The sequence below is a fragment of the Schistocerca cancellata genome, chromosome 8 (genome assembly GCF_023864275.1).
Source record: "Schistocerca cancellata isolate TAMUIC-IGC-003103 chromosome 8, iqSchCanc2.1, whole genome shotgun sequence".
Lineage (NCBI taxonomy): Eukaryota > Metazoa > Arthropoda > Insecta > Orthoptera > Acrididae > Schistocerca > Schistocerca cancellata.
Window position 1 is genome coordinate 139,653,916 of NC_064633.1, and position 16,333 is coordinate 139,670,248.

The following is a 16,333-nucleotide window of genomic DNA, read 5'->3' on the forward strand; positions in this document are numbered from 1 at the left end:
CTCTCTGCTAAACGCTTTTATTTATTCAGGGAAGGCGACAACGCTAAATCCATCAAAACTAAGCATCCCAACACAATCTGTTCTGAAGCTGGTTCAACCTATTGCTAAGACAAACAGAAACGTAAGTGGAGATACTGGTTCACCTCTGTAGAACTGGCTAATGAATTACAAAAGATTGGCCTGACGTAAGTCGATACACTTCGGAAAGAGAAACGTGAAATTCCAGCAGAATTCTTGCCCAATAAATCATATGAAGCGGGACATACAAAATTTGGTTTCACAAAGGGTTTAACAATATGCTCCTATGTCCCCAAGAAAAGTAAACCAGTACTCATGCTATCATCAATGCATCATGACAAGCGCATTGATCAGCAGAGTGGTAAACCTGATATTATTCTATTTTGCAGTTCTACAAAGGGGGGCGTGGATGCTGTTGACCAGAAGTATGCTTTGTATAAATGTGGAAGAAGATGTAAATGGTGGCCACTATCCATATGGTGGGCTGTAATGGATATTGTTATTGTTAACATCTACGTAATAAGACAGTGCACCAATCCTAAAACAAAGATGTCATGGTGTCAATTTATGAAAGAGCTGTCAACAAGAGTAACTGAAAAGCACATAAAACAACATGCTACTGTACAAATTCTATCACAAAGTTTGAAAACAATTAATTCAGCATTTCGTTTGGAAGAGCAGTTACAACCATCAAGCTCATGTGGGCCTAAAAAGCCCCAAAGATGTAACTTTTGCTCAAGAAATCATGACAAAAAATGTGTCAGTCACTTGTTCAAGATGCAAAAAATATGCCTGCGAAAACCACTCTCAGCAGAAGGCATTTTGTGTACAATGTAACAAAGAATAACTATTATGTACAACAATATTTTAGAAATAGAAATTTTTGTTAAGCATATAGTAATGCCCGTTCATTTCTTTACTATGCATTAAAAATTACATTTTCCCTTTCAGAGATTAATCTGGACCTTAATAAACTAGGCGGATGAAGCAAAAAAGAAGAGTTACAACTAAAATGAAAAATTCGTTACTTTAAAATTATCTCTTCATTAAGAATTTAAAAAATGTAGACATTTAAATAAGCATCTTCTGTACGAGTTTCTATCTTTCTTATGCCACATATTTAGTTTAAATCAGTCGTAAATAAGTTGAAATGAATGTGTATAAAACAATTACCATAAAAATTGAACCAAAGTAAGTAAAGATACTAATAATTTTTTGGATCTCTAATAACCCCACGATAGTAGTTGTGATAGTCAAAAATATCGATAATAATTCAGGGTTAAGATGAATTAATTGTTTAATATTTTACGTATTTATATCACTATCTCGGTCTGTAAGTGTGTAGTGAGGAGTTCCCAAGATTAGTATCATTGTTCACTGTTTCACTGATTAAACTTTAAAATAGTCACAAGCATCTAGAGTTCTTAACAGATTTGATTCCTCAGACAGTGAAAAACAGCCTGCAATAACATAGTAAATTCGAGACATTAAGGTTCAATTAATTTTTCTTTCTTTTTGTTGTCAATTACACACATCAAAAATGTTTTGCATGACCGCGGTTCCAGGAACTCCTGAAGACAGACGTTGACTGTTGATATTGTATCATATTCTATCACAGACACAGTCCCTTTGACAGTTCAGAGATGTCACTAAACCAGCCCAAAGATGTAAACAACCAGGCATGAGTAGCGTATTAGTCGCACGGGGTCCGACAACCCATCTGTACCAGTCATTCCACCAGGAAGGAGGTGCACGGATCGTGTTGTATGTATAGTTCAACCATGCCTAGATAGACAATACCGCTGTTCGACAGCGTCCGCATTGTTACTTTGTGCCAGGAAGGGCTCTCAGCAAGGGAAGTGTCAACGCGTCTCGGAGTGAACCAAAGCGATGTTGTTCGGACATGGAGGAGATACAGAGAGCAGGAACGATCGATACATGCCTTGCTCAGGCCGCCCAAGGGCTACTACTGCAGTGGATGACCGATACCTAAGGATTATGGTTCGGAGGAACCCTGACAGCAACGCCACCATGTTGAACAATGCTTTTCGTGCAGCCACAGGACATCGTGCTACGACTCAAACTGTGCGCAATAGAATGCATAATGCGCAACTTCACTCCCCATGTCCATCTTTTCAACCACGACACCAGATGGGCCCAACAACATGCCGAATGGACCGCTCAGGATAGGCATCACGTTCTCTTCACCGATGAGTGTCGCATATGCCTTCAACCAGACAATCGTCGGACACGGCTGAACGCCTTAGACACACTCTGCAGCGAGTGCGGCAAGATGGAGGTTCCCTTCTGTTTTGGGGTGGTATGATGGGGGACCGACGTATGCCGCTGGTAGTCATGGAAGGCGCCGTAACGGCTGTACGATACGTGAACGCCATCCTCCGACCGACAGTGCACCCATATCGGCAGCATATTGGCGAGGCATTTGTCTTCATGGATGACAGTTCGCGCCTCCATCTTGCAAATCTTGTGAATGACTTCCTTCAGGGTAATGACATCACTCGACTAGAGTGGCGACCATGTTCTCCAGACACGAACCCTATCGAACATGCCTGGGATAGATTTAAAAGGGCTGTTTATGGACGACGTGACCCACCAACCACTCTGAGGGTTCTACGCGGAATCGCCGTTGAGGACTGGGACAATCTGGACCAACAGTGCCTTGATGAACTTGTGGGTAGTATGCCACGACGAATACAGGCATGCATCAATGCAAGAGGATGTACTACTGAGTATTAGAGGTATCGGTGTGTACAGCAACCACCTCTGAAGGTCTCACTATATGGTGGTACATCATGCAATGTGTGGTTTTCATGAGCAATAAGAAGGGCAGAAATGATGTTTATGTTGATCTCTATTCCAATTTTCTTTACAGGTTGAGGAACTCTAGGAACCGAGATGATGCAAAACTTTTTGTGATGTGTGTATTATACCGTTACGATATTGTAGTGCCTGTGCTACTCCGAATTTTAATACTGTTTTCTTCGAACATGCATACATGAGTATGGAAGTTTGGACCTGTCCGCGAACAGGACCCGAATAGCGTAATGTTAAGGCGACCTCTCGTGATAAGCGCGAAATCCGGGTTCCAGTCCCAGTCTGACAGAAATTTTCATATTCGTCATTCCATTATACAGCTGACAGTTGTCCACATTCACAAATACAAATATATCATTCACTTTGAAGCATTTCAATATATTGCATGGGGGCTTTATTTTATATTTATGGAATGCAAATATTGTTTTGTTAGCTGTATGTCCGATTACGCAAGTCTCGTAAACGGCTGGCCCTGACTAGTTTTAGTACGCAATCTGACTGCTTAGAATGACAACAAAGAATGTAAGAAAATTTCTGTTAGCACAATTAATTAATTAAGTCCCCAGCAACTATAAAACCTACGAAACAACAAACACAAGTGTAGCTGTTCTGTATGTGGTAGTATGACTCAACGCACATCTGGCACGGTTCTTCTTCAACAAGACAAGAATTTTAAAATAGCAATTATACTGACGTGATAAAAGAAAATTACAAATACCATAATTGTGCAAGAAAACCAAAATTACACTCTAATACAAGAACACAAGCCAGATGCTTTGTTGACTGAACCTGTAATGAAGCATTATTCAGGACACACAAATAATAAGAAAATAAAGAACAGTAGTTAGTTACCTTAATTTATATTGACGAAAAGCACTCAGATCATTACAATATCTCCATTGGAACAACATCTGCTATCTCTCCCATCAAATAACTGCATAAACATGGAACAACACTCGCCACTACCGCATCTCACTCTGACTTCAGCTACAAGCAGTGTCCACCACAACTTCTCGGCAAGAACTGCCTGCCGCTACGTCTCAATAATCACTGCCAGTGGAGGCGGCGGAACAATACTCTCTGGCGCGATTTCTGGCGCTGTGGTTCAGTGTAGCCACCTTTCATATGCCCTTCCTCCACGGGCTAGAATTTGATGGTATTTTTGCCAGCATTGGTGGTGAAAATACCACCAAATTCGTCAAAAAAAATACAGACAAAAATAAAAGATAATATTAATACGTAAGTATCATATAACTAGATAAAATTTTGGCTTTGCACTGACCTTACAATAGCCTAATATATAAAATACAGTAAGGAATACAAATTCTTTCATACATATGACTTTACATAATAGTTTACAGAAATATCATGTGGTTAAACAGTTCAATCAATAGCGTCAGCAATGACGAATATGTACAGGTAAGAGTCTCATAACTTTTCACAAACAGTAATACACAAAAAATCAGTTTATACAAATATTCACAACAAGTAGTTGACAGTTCCAGCAGTAGCACCCAGCAATGTTGAGTAGGTGCAGACACCATCAGGTGACATCATTTCAGTAGAAGCAGTCCATCAGTGGCACCCAGCATTGTGGAACAGGTGCAGACTCCAATAGGTGACATCATTTCAGTAGAATCAGTCCATCAGTGGCCCCCAGCAATGTTGAGTAGGTGCAGACACCGACAAATGACATCATTTCCATAGAAGTAGCTCCATCTGTGCACCCAGTATTGTTGAGTAGGTGCAGAGAGCAACAAGTGACATCATTTCAATAAAGGCAGTTCCATCAGTTGCACCCAGCAATGATGAGCAGGTGCAGAGAGCAGTCCATCATATTCACTATCACTGAACACACTATTCATCCGAGTTTATAAGCAGAAATTAAACATGTCCTATTGGCACCAATCATGTAGAAAAAGTACAAGTAACAGTCCATAATATTTACTATCACTGATCACACAGTTAATCAGCAGAAATTAAACATTTCTAAGTGTCACACATCATGTTGAAAAGTGCAGGTAACAGTTCACAATATTCACCATCACTAATCAGACAGTTCAAGCATGAACAATAGTTTGAATGCACATACAAATGCTTTTACAATGCTCTTACACTAATCATACAAATCATAACAAACACACAAATGATATCAGATAATTGTCATATTACTATTACAAATACACAAACATCAGTAAACCTATAATATTTATGGGTGTCAGTGCAAGCCACTACAAACAAATAAAATAATATTTAGCAGATAGGTGGGTAGGATTAGGAAAGGAAAACACACAAAACACACTCACTCATCTTTCATCCACATTAAGTACTACTGTGTAATTGAATAGTGTTAACTGTGTAATTCAATTCTGTCAAAATTTTATGTTCAACTTGTGTATCAAGTAGTAGTGGCAGCAGTGTATAACAGTCAATAATAGTTAAGTCAGCGTCATAGTCATCATGTCAAGACCAATGTTTGCCAAGCCAAATAAAAATGTACGGTTGCTGAACAACTGTCAGTGTGCCAAGATATGCAACTTCCTCTCTCCAAAAAAAAGTACATACTGCTTAGTGATTTAACAAAGTGTGTGTAGACAATCTTCCTTCCATTTTAGTGTTCTAGTCTGCTATCTTCATCCTCCTTGTACCATATAGACCAACAAAAAAAACAAAAAACAAAAAATGCACCTCACTTACTTTACCTCTTATACACCAAAACTCCAATCAACTTCATATAATCTCAATACCTCAATAATACCTCTTCAATACGTCGATACATATAAACCTTATTGCCAGTATCATTTCACTTCCATAACAACTCTTTCCTCTAGTCAGTCTCCTCGATCGAGTACAGATAAAATCCTAATGCAAACCTCCTCATCCCATACAATCCGAAGACACACTGTCAACACACAACCTCTGTGTAATCCATCTGACCAAAATCTTCTACTCATTATGAATTATAAACAAAGAATGCATACATGACCTCTAACAGACTTAGTTCGAATAACTCTCAGTAATTAAGTACGATTGCGGAGTGTGAATGATCCTAATATTTCACAGTGTGTACACCACTTCAAGAATTATGGCAAACAGAAGCAAACATGTGGAGTATTTCTTGTGTCTAGTGTCACTTCCTATTTCAATAGCTCACGAAAAATGCAGTGTAATAACTGTGTTGGTATGTCATGTCGTTAGATTCCTTCCTATTGGCATACATTTATACAGCTTTCATAAAACCTCCAGCTCATGTGACTTCTATGAAGTTTCTTGTACTAATGTCGTTCGTCGAATTATAGCAGTTCATTTTCTTATCTTAAAAATATAAGGCACTGAGCGTAAGCAAGGCAAGCAACAGCGAGTAAATATACCAGTAGTGAACAGAATGTCAACAAGTGGATGCAGCACAATTTCTATAACGAGGCTTCGCCAAGCGAACAATCCGTAACCCATACCACAGCGTAACCCACACTCCATGTCCGTACACTGTACATCAGCATTGCTATATACCAAATTAAAGTATAGTTATGACAACAAGCAGAAATGTGTAAATGTGCAATCCATACGCATAGCAGTAAACATATATCTTACGTACTAAACAGGTCATTAGCATCGTATCTTAATAAGTAAACATGAAGGCGCAAGCAGATAAATCACAAAGTATAACTTACATACCTAACCACATCAGCACAATTAATCAGGTGACAATTATAATTTAAATAAATAGGCACAGCAGGCACATAATTAAAAATATGACATCAGTGAAAAAGCAGTGCAGCCAAGCGATGCATAATATACACAAGTAACAATCCAGTTCATTAATAATCATTGTCAAAATCAGTTAACGTACACAAGCACGTCGCTTCACAAGTAATTTCATTGAACATGTAATTAGCACAAAGTATGAATCACGTAATCGCGAGCAGCAAATTACGTCTAAAGTACGTACCTAAGTGGAAATATGTTACCTGAAAAATAAACTCAATTAATAATTACCTTTTTAGTTTATTACTTTCTTCTTCGAAATGACATTTTTCCTGAAATTTTCTCGATAGCAAGTCGTCTTAACGTCGGACACGCACAGAATTTACCTGAAGTTCTTAAATATTTTATAGAACCGTATCCTGAAAAATACTGAATGTTAATAACAGAATTTATCAAGTCACTATAGCTTTATACTGAATTTAGTCGGAGAAATTAGACTGTGTATTTATTTACGGCTGTCAGTGCATTCGCACTGAGCGCTCGATCAGCTGTAGGCGCGTGACGTAGGAAGTGATTGTTTGCGGTCAACGACTGCCTTGTGCGGCGCGCAGACTTGACTGTTGCTTTGAGTATATGCCGCCGCCAAAACACAGCGCGGTATCCTTGTACTCTCCGTGTGTTTACATACAACTGTTAGTTTCTCAAAAGTATGTCATTCTACAAAATTTTTTCAAAAGTATATCATTCCACAAAAATTTTAACGTTAGATATATGATGTATTCCCTTAGAGCGTCGTGATTTAAGAGTTTCTACTTCGACAGTGTTATCATGAATAATTTTGCGAATTCTATATGGACCGTTATAAAGCAAAAAAAATTTCCGACACAAGCCTTTTCCTTTGTGAGACAAACGATGAGCCTTAATTAACACCTTCTGACCAACTGACAAGATTTTTAAACGACCAGGACGCTTTGCTGATTTCACTCTTCTAGCAGCCGCAGATGCAATATTTTGCAGAGCCAGGTTGACAACTTCAGAATGCCGCAGTTTCCGTGTAGGCGGAAAAGGAACGATTTCAGAAATGCGATTTGTCGGTGCTTTGTTTTTTAATATCAGTATAGGTGGTAAAGAAGTTGAGTCGTTAGGAAGTTCATTCAGAATGTTTTGAAAAATATGAAGATACTGATCCCAAGTTCTGTGATTCTGATGACAATAAAGACGACACAATTTATTGATTTCCTTTATCCATCTCTCTGAAGCGTTAGATTGAGGGTGAAAAAGTGAAATGAAAATTGGTTTGATTTTACGACGCCGTAGAGTACGAAGCCAAATTTTAGAACGAAACTGTGATCCATTATCTGATATAACCTTATCAACATGACCCACTTCTTTAAGAAAATGTTTGATGAAAGCATTAGATACTGAACGAGCTGTTGCTTTGCGTAACGGTGTAAAACACACATATTTTGATGTCAACTCCACTGCTACGAAAATGTACGCAAAACCATTAGTAGATCGAACCACTGGACCGAACAAATCAACTACAGCCATGTCCTTTAATTTCGCTGGAATGATAGGAAACAACGGTGCTCTGTGAGATACTGTTGGCGGCTTAGCCTTTTGACATAATTTGCATTTGGCAAGAACAAATCGAATACGTTTTTCCATATTATTGAAGTAGCAATTTTCTCGTAATTTATGAAAGCATTTTCTGGGACCAAAGTGCGCATAACTGAAATGCGTATACCAAATCAGCTTATTAACCCACTCATCAGGAATACAAACTAACCAAACAGAGTTGTCGACCGATTTTCGTTTAAAAAGAATGTTATTGCGAACTAAATAATGCTGTCTAATCGCTACGCTTTCCTTTCTCCTCCACTTCTCCTTAATGTCCTTCCAGATTGGATCCTTATTTTGCTCCTTAGCAATGTCCTGGAGCGAAGACGAAATAAAGTTCTCAAACGCAACACGTTGAATATACATCAAACAATAATTGTTTTCCTTGCAGTCCTCTTCAGCACTTTGTTTCAAACCCATAGGTGCACGTGATAAAGCATCAGCAACAATATTTGAAGAACCCTGTATGTAAACAATACTAAAATCAAATTCCTGTAGGTACAACGCCCATCGTGACAATCTGCCATGAGTTAATTTTGTCGACATAAGAAATTCCAGAGCTCGATGATCGGTGTAAACCTTAGTATGTCTGCCAAACAAAAATGTGCGAAATTTTGTAAAAGCCCAAACAACAGCCAAAGCTTCAAGTTCCGTAATCGAATAATTCTTTTCTGATTTAGAGAGAACACGACTTCCAAATGCAATAGTCTTTTGTACTACAACGCCGTTTTCTTCTATCTCTTGAAATAAATGTGCACCTAGTCCTTTGTATGATGAGTCCGTCGCCAAACAAAAATCTTTAGACAAATCCGGGTGTGAAAGAAGTGGAGCAGCAACTAAAGCATCACGAAGTTGTTCAAATTCTGACTGAGCTTCCTCATCCCAACACCAATTAGATTTCTTTCCGGATAGTTCACATAAACGAGGTGTGGCCAAATTGTCCAATCTAACAAAGCGTCTAAGAAAATTACAGACACCAAGGAAACTACGAACATCACGTTTTGTGGTAGGAACAGCATAATTACGAATAGCGTCTAATTTTTCTGGATCAGGAAGAATACCTTCTGTAGAAATAATGTGACCGAGAAATTTCACCTGAGAACGACCAAATTCAGATTTTTCTAAGTTCACCGTAATGCCAACTCTTGCAAAAAGACGTAATAATGAATCCAAAATTTTGTTGTGCTCACTCCAAGAACGTTTAGCAATAAGAATATCGTCAACATATGAAGTAATATTGTCACGAAGATAAACAGGTAAAATTTCATTTAAGCTACGAATGAATGCTGCCGAAGATACAGTAAGTCCAAACAGTAATTTCCGAAACTGATAACAGTTACCAAAGGCTAAAAAGGCAGTATATTTTCTACAATCAGGGTGGAGTTCTATTTGCCAAAAACTTGCGCGCATGTCAATCGTGGATAAAAATTTAATTCCATGGAAATGTTGAAGAAGTTCATCTAAATTTTGTGGGCGGTCAGTTTCAGGAATGATGATATTATTTATCTGTCTGGAATCCAGAACCAAACGAATTGACCCATCCTTTTTAAGAACAACGTGTAATGGGCTAGTATAAGGACTGACTGCAGGCTCAATAATGCCCTGATCTAACATGTACTGAAGTTCATTCTTAACCTTGTCTCTGTAAGCCAAAGGAATAGCGTACGTTTTCCCGCGAAATGGTGTGTGTTCTTTTACTTTAAATAAATATTGTAAGCCTTGTATAGTTCCCGTGTGATGACTAAACACTGTAGCATGTGAAGTCAAAATTTGGTGCAGCTCTTCTCTTGCAACGTCATCTGGCACTTCAGCTTTCTTAACCTTTTCATTAATTAGTTCTTCGCTATTAATTATATCATCCATCGCGTCTCTGTATCTATTGTCATTGTCATGAATAAACACATTGTCGTCGTAATGCTCAACGAAAACATCAGAAGTAAGAAACCTTAAACATTTTGTATCTGACTCAGATCTTGTTAAACACTCGAAAAATTTCAAACATTTCGGCATTCCGGCAACAGTCAGATTCACATTTCCTTCTTTAAAGTTCAAAATTGCCTTATGTGCGTTAAGAAACTCCATACCTAATATAATTTGTGTACTGAGTAATGGAACAATAATAAAATTAGCAGAAAATTCGTATCCTTGACAATTGAAATTTAGGTTTGTCTGTTGTTTAACTTCTACACCTTTTCCAGAAATCGCTCCTCGAATTGTAGTTTTAGAAATAGGTAACACAGGACAGGCAATAGTCCTTTCACATATACGAAAAACTGATTCACTAATGACGTTCAATGGGCTCCCAGAATCTAAAACTGCAGTGAACTGATTCTTACCCACACATACTTCAATAACAGGATGTAAAAATGCGTCTACATTATTTTCCTTTTCGTCTAACAAAATGTCTCTCATGTCTTCCAGGCGTACGTAGTGTAAAGTCGTAGTGTCATTACTTTCTGAACCGTCTATATTGCTGCCAGAAGCCGAAGCTGCTAGTTATTGTCGATTGTTTGCGTCACGTCTTTGATTATTCGCGTCATTTCGCGGATCCATTTCTACGATTTGCACTTGTCTCTCTGAAGTTCTGTCACGTGGAGGATGCCAATTAGGTCCCTCCTGTCTGTTAGATACAAATTCTTGGTTGTGTCTGTTATTAAAATTTCTGTTTTCCTGTCTGTCTGCATAGCTACTTCTTGTGTAATTTCGACTGTCACTTCTGAAATTATTGTTGTATCTACTACCCTGATTATTTCTGTAGTAAGAATTTCTATTACTGTTTGAATAATTTCTGTCTTGATAATACCGATTACTGTTTCCGTATGATTGATCATTCCGGTACGAATTACCGTTATTATAATTGTCTGTGTAATTTCTGTTAGAACGTCTGTTATTGTCATAGGGCTGGTATCTATTGTCCTGTCTGTTACGTCTGTCATTCTCAACATTACCCATATAAGGCCCGTTCCGATCACTATCCCTTTTCTCTGAAAATCTACTGTAATTACTGTTACTGAAAAAATTACAGGAAGTCCCATCGTCGTTGTCATACTCAAGTTCTTGCAACAAAGTCTTAAAAGTCTCAATGTCGTCTTTACATCTTCCGGCTAAAGCAATTTGTCTTATGGCTTGTGGCAGCTTAGTTAAACAAATGCGAATTAATTCAGTCGGGCTGTAAGGGTTGGAAAGGAACTGATTCTTTCGAATCATGTCTTCAAAATATTCCGCTGGCGTGCGGAACTCAGACTGTTTGAAATTACGCTGCATAATAAGACTGTGTTTGACTCTGTCTTGCGTGTTCTCGGACCAATATGCCGATAGAAATGCATGATAAAAATCATTCAGATTATTACAATCTCTAATGAGTGCGCGCATCCGCGTCGCCGGTTCGTTTTCTAAATACCCACATATAAATTCCAGTTTGTGACTTAGTGGCCAATTTGGTGGAAGTGCGTACATAAATTGATCTAACCATGAACATGGATGTATGTCATTCTTAGAATTGCGGAAGATCTTAAATTTCCGAACAGTCAAAAAGTGTTTATAGTCAAAGTTTTCGCCTCGTGGCGACAAAGACCTACCGCGTCTGTCCCAGTCCCAATGTCGATTATTGTTAAATTCACGCGCCTGGCGCTCTCTTGTTGCATCCCGTAAATGAAACAAATTATTTTCTTCAAACCCCTCTGGTATCTGTGATTCTAAATTTCTTGTGCCGTTCTTTTCCTACGATTTCGCCTTCAATCTGTTTGACTTGCTTTTTTAATGCCTCAAATTCCCTTTTCACGCGTTCATTAAATTTTCCCTGATTTTCAACATGTTTATTTATGTTCTGGTATTCTTCGGTTTCTGCAAATGGCAATGGTGCTGTATCATCTGAATCTCTGTCCCCATTTAGACTAAGATTTGTCAATTTGTCTGAAATCTCCTCAAGTTTTTCCGATAAATCACCTATTTGTTCTTTCTGTTTATTTATGTCTTCCGTAAGTGTCGCGACTCGCATTTCAGTATTACCACATTTAGTGGTTAACTGTTCATACTGTTGCGTTAAGTTATTTATTCTGTCATGTGGTACGGATTCCTCGATTCTCTCAAATATTTCTTTCTTATCGTGTGCACGTTGTAAATTTAACTCTGAAAATTTCTGTACTGTCACGCGATCTCTTTCCTCCTGTTCTCTATCCTGTTCCCTTTGTCTAATCTCTACTGCAACTAATCTATTATTGTGAGCATTCAAAATCGGTTGTACTTCTTCTCTGATTTCTTTCTTTAATTCATCTTTCATATTTTTGAAACATGTCCCTATTCGTGAATCTATCCGTGTTTCCATTGTTCCCATTTGTGATCCCAGTGAGTCTAACCGTTTTTCCATTGTTCCCCTATCTGTTTTTAATTCAGATCGTAACTGTGATCCCAGAGAGTCTAACCGTGTTGCCATTGTTCCCATATCTGTTTTTAATTCAGATCGTAACTGTGATCCCATTGCTCCCATCTCAGTTTTAAATTCAGATCGCAAAGTTCCCATCTGTGATCCCAAATGTAATATAGCATCCATCAACTGCTCCATGTTAGCCGGTTCGAAATTCTTTTCGCCCCTAACATTTCCCGCAAAACTAACTTCCTTCTGCATAGCCATAAGGCTATCTGTGTTCGATACTATTTCAGAATCCTCTGTCGTTAATCTCGTACTCTGTGAATTTTCTGATTGAGAAAAATTTTGAAATGGTTCCGGACTATTTTCCCGACTTCTTACATTGTTTTCCACTTCATTATTCAACATACTGTTCTCCTGTGTTGGCGAGTTCGCCATGTTAACAATTTCGTCATTCTCACTATCCATCATTTTTGCCTTTTTCATAGATCGCGTAATCATTTACAAAACATACAAAACTCGTCACTATATGAAAATTACACACAATGACACTTTATCACCAACAATATCAATCACACGAAATGCTTCCTTCAAACACGATTAACGAACAATAGAAGAATGACAATCACCAAATCTACACATGCAATATAGACTACAATTACTAAACTACAAATTACTACAACAATACTGCTGTCTACTATTTTTACAATCAGAAGAATTCCAAGGGACGATCCGAAGCAGCGGTCGCCACGTGCATGGGGGCTTTATTTTATATTTATGGAATGCAAATATTTTTTTGTTAGCTGTATGTCCGATTACGCAAGTCTCGTAAACGGCTGGCCCTGCCTAGTTTTAGTACGCAATCTGACTGCTTAGAATGACAACAAAGAATGTAAGAAAATTTCTGTTAGCACAATTAATTAATTAAGTCCCCAGCAACTATAAAACCTACGAAACAACAAACACAAGTGTAGCTGTTCTGTATGTGGTAGTATGACTCAACGCACATCTGGCACGGTTCTTCTTCAACAAGACAAGAATTTTAAAATAGCAATTATACTGACGTGATAAAAGAAAAATACAAATACCATAATTTTGCAAGAAAACCAAAATTACACTCTAATACAAGAACACAAGCCAGATGCTTTATTGGCTGAACCTGTAATGAAGCATTATTCAGGACACACAAATAATAAGAAAATAAATAACAGTAGTTAGTTACCTTAATTTATATTGACGAAAAGCACTCAGATCATTACAATATCTCCATTGGAACAACATCTGCTATCTCTCCCATCAAATAACTGCATAAACATGGAACAACACTCTCCACTACCGCATCTCACTCTAACTTCAGCTACAAGCAGTGTCCACCACAACTTCTCGGCAAGAACTGCCTGCCGCTACGTCTCAATAATCACTGCCAGTGGAGGCGGCGGAACAATACTCTCTGGCGCGATTTCTGGCGCTGTGGTTCAGTGTAGCCACCTTTCAATATGCACAAATATATTATAAAAGTAACAACCACTGCCATCTATTAGTTGAGTGTGAAATTATTTCAATTTTGGTAAGGTACGTGGAAAATCATAATTGTTTATATTACTTTATTACTTACTACACATTCGAAATCATTTTCTTAACGATTAAAATTATATGAAAATAGTAGTATGTGTCATAGGGAAGATAATATTTACTATACACATTTTGTTAATATTTGAGAGCGAGAGCTGCGCAACTTAGATCGGAGATTCTTTTTGTTGTTGAACAAGAAGACAAACAATCAGACTTCGGAATCAATGATCGACAATGTTTGTAGCTAATTGCTGTGGCCCGTGGAAAACGAGTAGTGTGCTGGCTTCTGGACTGATATGACGTGGTTCCGCAGGCTTGTACTATTTTAACTTTATGGAGGAAGCCACTTCATTACAAGGATATGAAGGATGTGAAGTCACTGATAATGCTGCGAGAGACTTATTTATCTGTCAGCAGCATAAACTTCGTTGTGGACACCGACAATCCACTGCATTACTCTACAGCTATGTAAAATTTCATAAATTCAGCTCCATCTTCAAATTCTCCCGCCTACGTACGAAGAAATTATTAAGGTGTGCTTGCATTTCAGACCGGTATTTTTAAGTAGTTGACTCCTCCTGTACCCAATTATAGTTTTACAGAAAAAAAGGGAGTGAGAGAGGTGTAGTGCATGCCAAAAATACGAAATATATTTTCGCAGCGTGAATTGTAATGATCTACCTTATTATAGACAATCATGAAACAAGATTATTTTATTAAAAGAGAGCTCTTTCAGCAAAGGTGAGCAAAAGTAACCGCTGTTTTATGGAAACAGTTCAAGTGGATTTAATTAACAAATGTATAATAAAACTGTGAAGGCTGTGAACGGTTTTGATATGAATTTTGTTCAAACATAAACAGGAAGTTTAGTAGAGACTGTCGTGTTCGTTTCTAAATTATAAATATTATAACTACAATTCAGTTTTGATAACACTATATTAATTTCCAGCAACAGTTACGATATCAATTTGAATCCGAACGATTCCAAAGTCATTTCTTAGCACTACGCTGAGTACAAGATATGTTCGTTATTATATTTCGTTTGAATTTTCGATTTTTATAAATTCTGTGCATGCTTAATAATGGTGTTGTATGCATGTGCTGAATTGTGTTCCGCTGTAGTGACATGTTATTTGTTATATAACGTAGTACGCGAATGAAGTATTTGTTGTGCCCACTGCAAGTTGTTGATCATGCTTCCGTCAACACTGATCAAGTTACGGTTTATAATTTGAACCTGTTCCTTTTTTAAGAAATATAAAACAAACATACGTTAAAATGGAATATTCTTCCAACGTGTGATTGCATTGACGTTGGTTGTAACACGACGTTGCGTATCTCAACCGCCTGCGGTCAACATTCCTTAATAGGAAAGCCATTTCACCTTATAAAACCCAATGGACGCGTTACAAACCAACTGCACGTGAGATAATCCATGTGGTACCAACATGACCAACGTCCTGTTCAATTCGCAGATGTAATTACATACCTCTTAACCGAAATTTTGGATATCGTTAGCTCGGTCGTTCTGGAAACAAAAATGAGTTGTACGTCCACCAGACTTTACATCTCTCGAGAAAAAGAAACAGTTTCTACAAAGAAACAATGACGACTACTGAAGACGTAAAATGCCGTAAAATTCTGGCCTCTTCTGCGAGAAGTCCAAATTTAATTCAGCGTGCAGTTTTGTCCGTCGGGAATCGCTTTGTAGCGTCCGTCAGTGCTCAAGGTCGACATTTTAGCTGTTTTATGTGAGAGTCATCATAATAAACGCACAAACTGTATGTCATTCTCAATGGAGAGAAGTCTTCCGAAGTAAGAGTGATTTCAGGCGTGCCGCAGGGGAGTGTCATAGGACCGTTGCTATTCACAGTATACATAAATGACCTGGTGGATGACATCGGAAGTTCACTGAGGCTTTTTGCAGATGATGCTTTTTGCAGATGATGCTGTGGTGAATCGAGAGGTTGTAACAATGGGAAATTGTACTGAAATGCAGGAGGATCTGCAGCGAATTGACGCATGGTGCAGAGAATGGCAATTGAATCTCAATGTAGACAAGTGTAATGTGCTGCGAATACACAGAAAGATAGATCCTTTATCATTTAGCTACAAAATAGCAGGTCAGCAACTGGAAGCAGTTAATACCATAAATTATCTGGGAGTACGCATTAGGAGTGATTTAAAATGGAATGATCATATAATGTTGATCGTCAG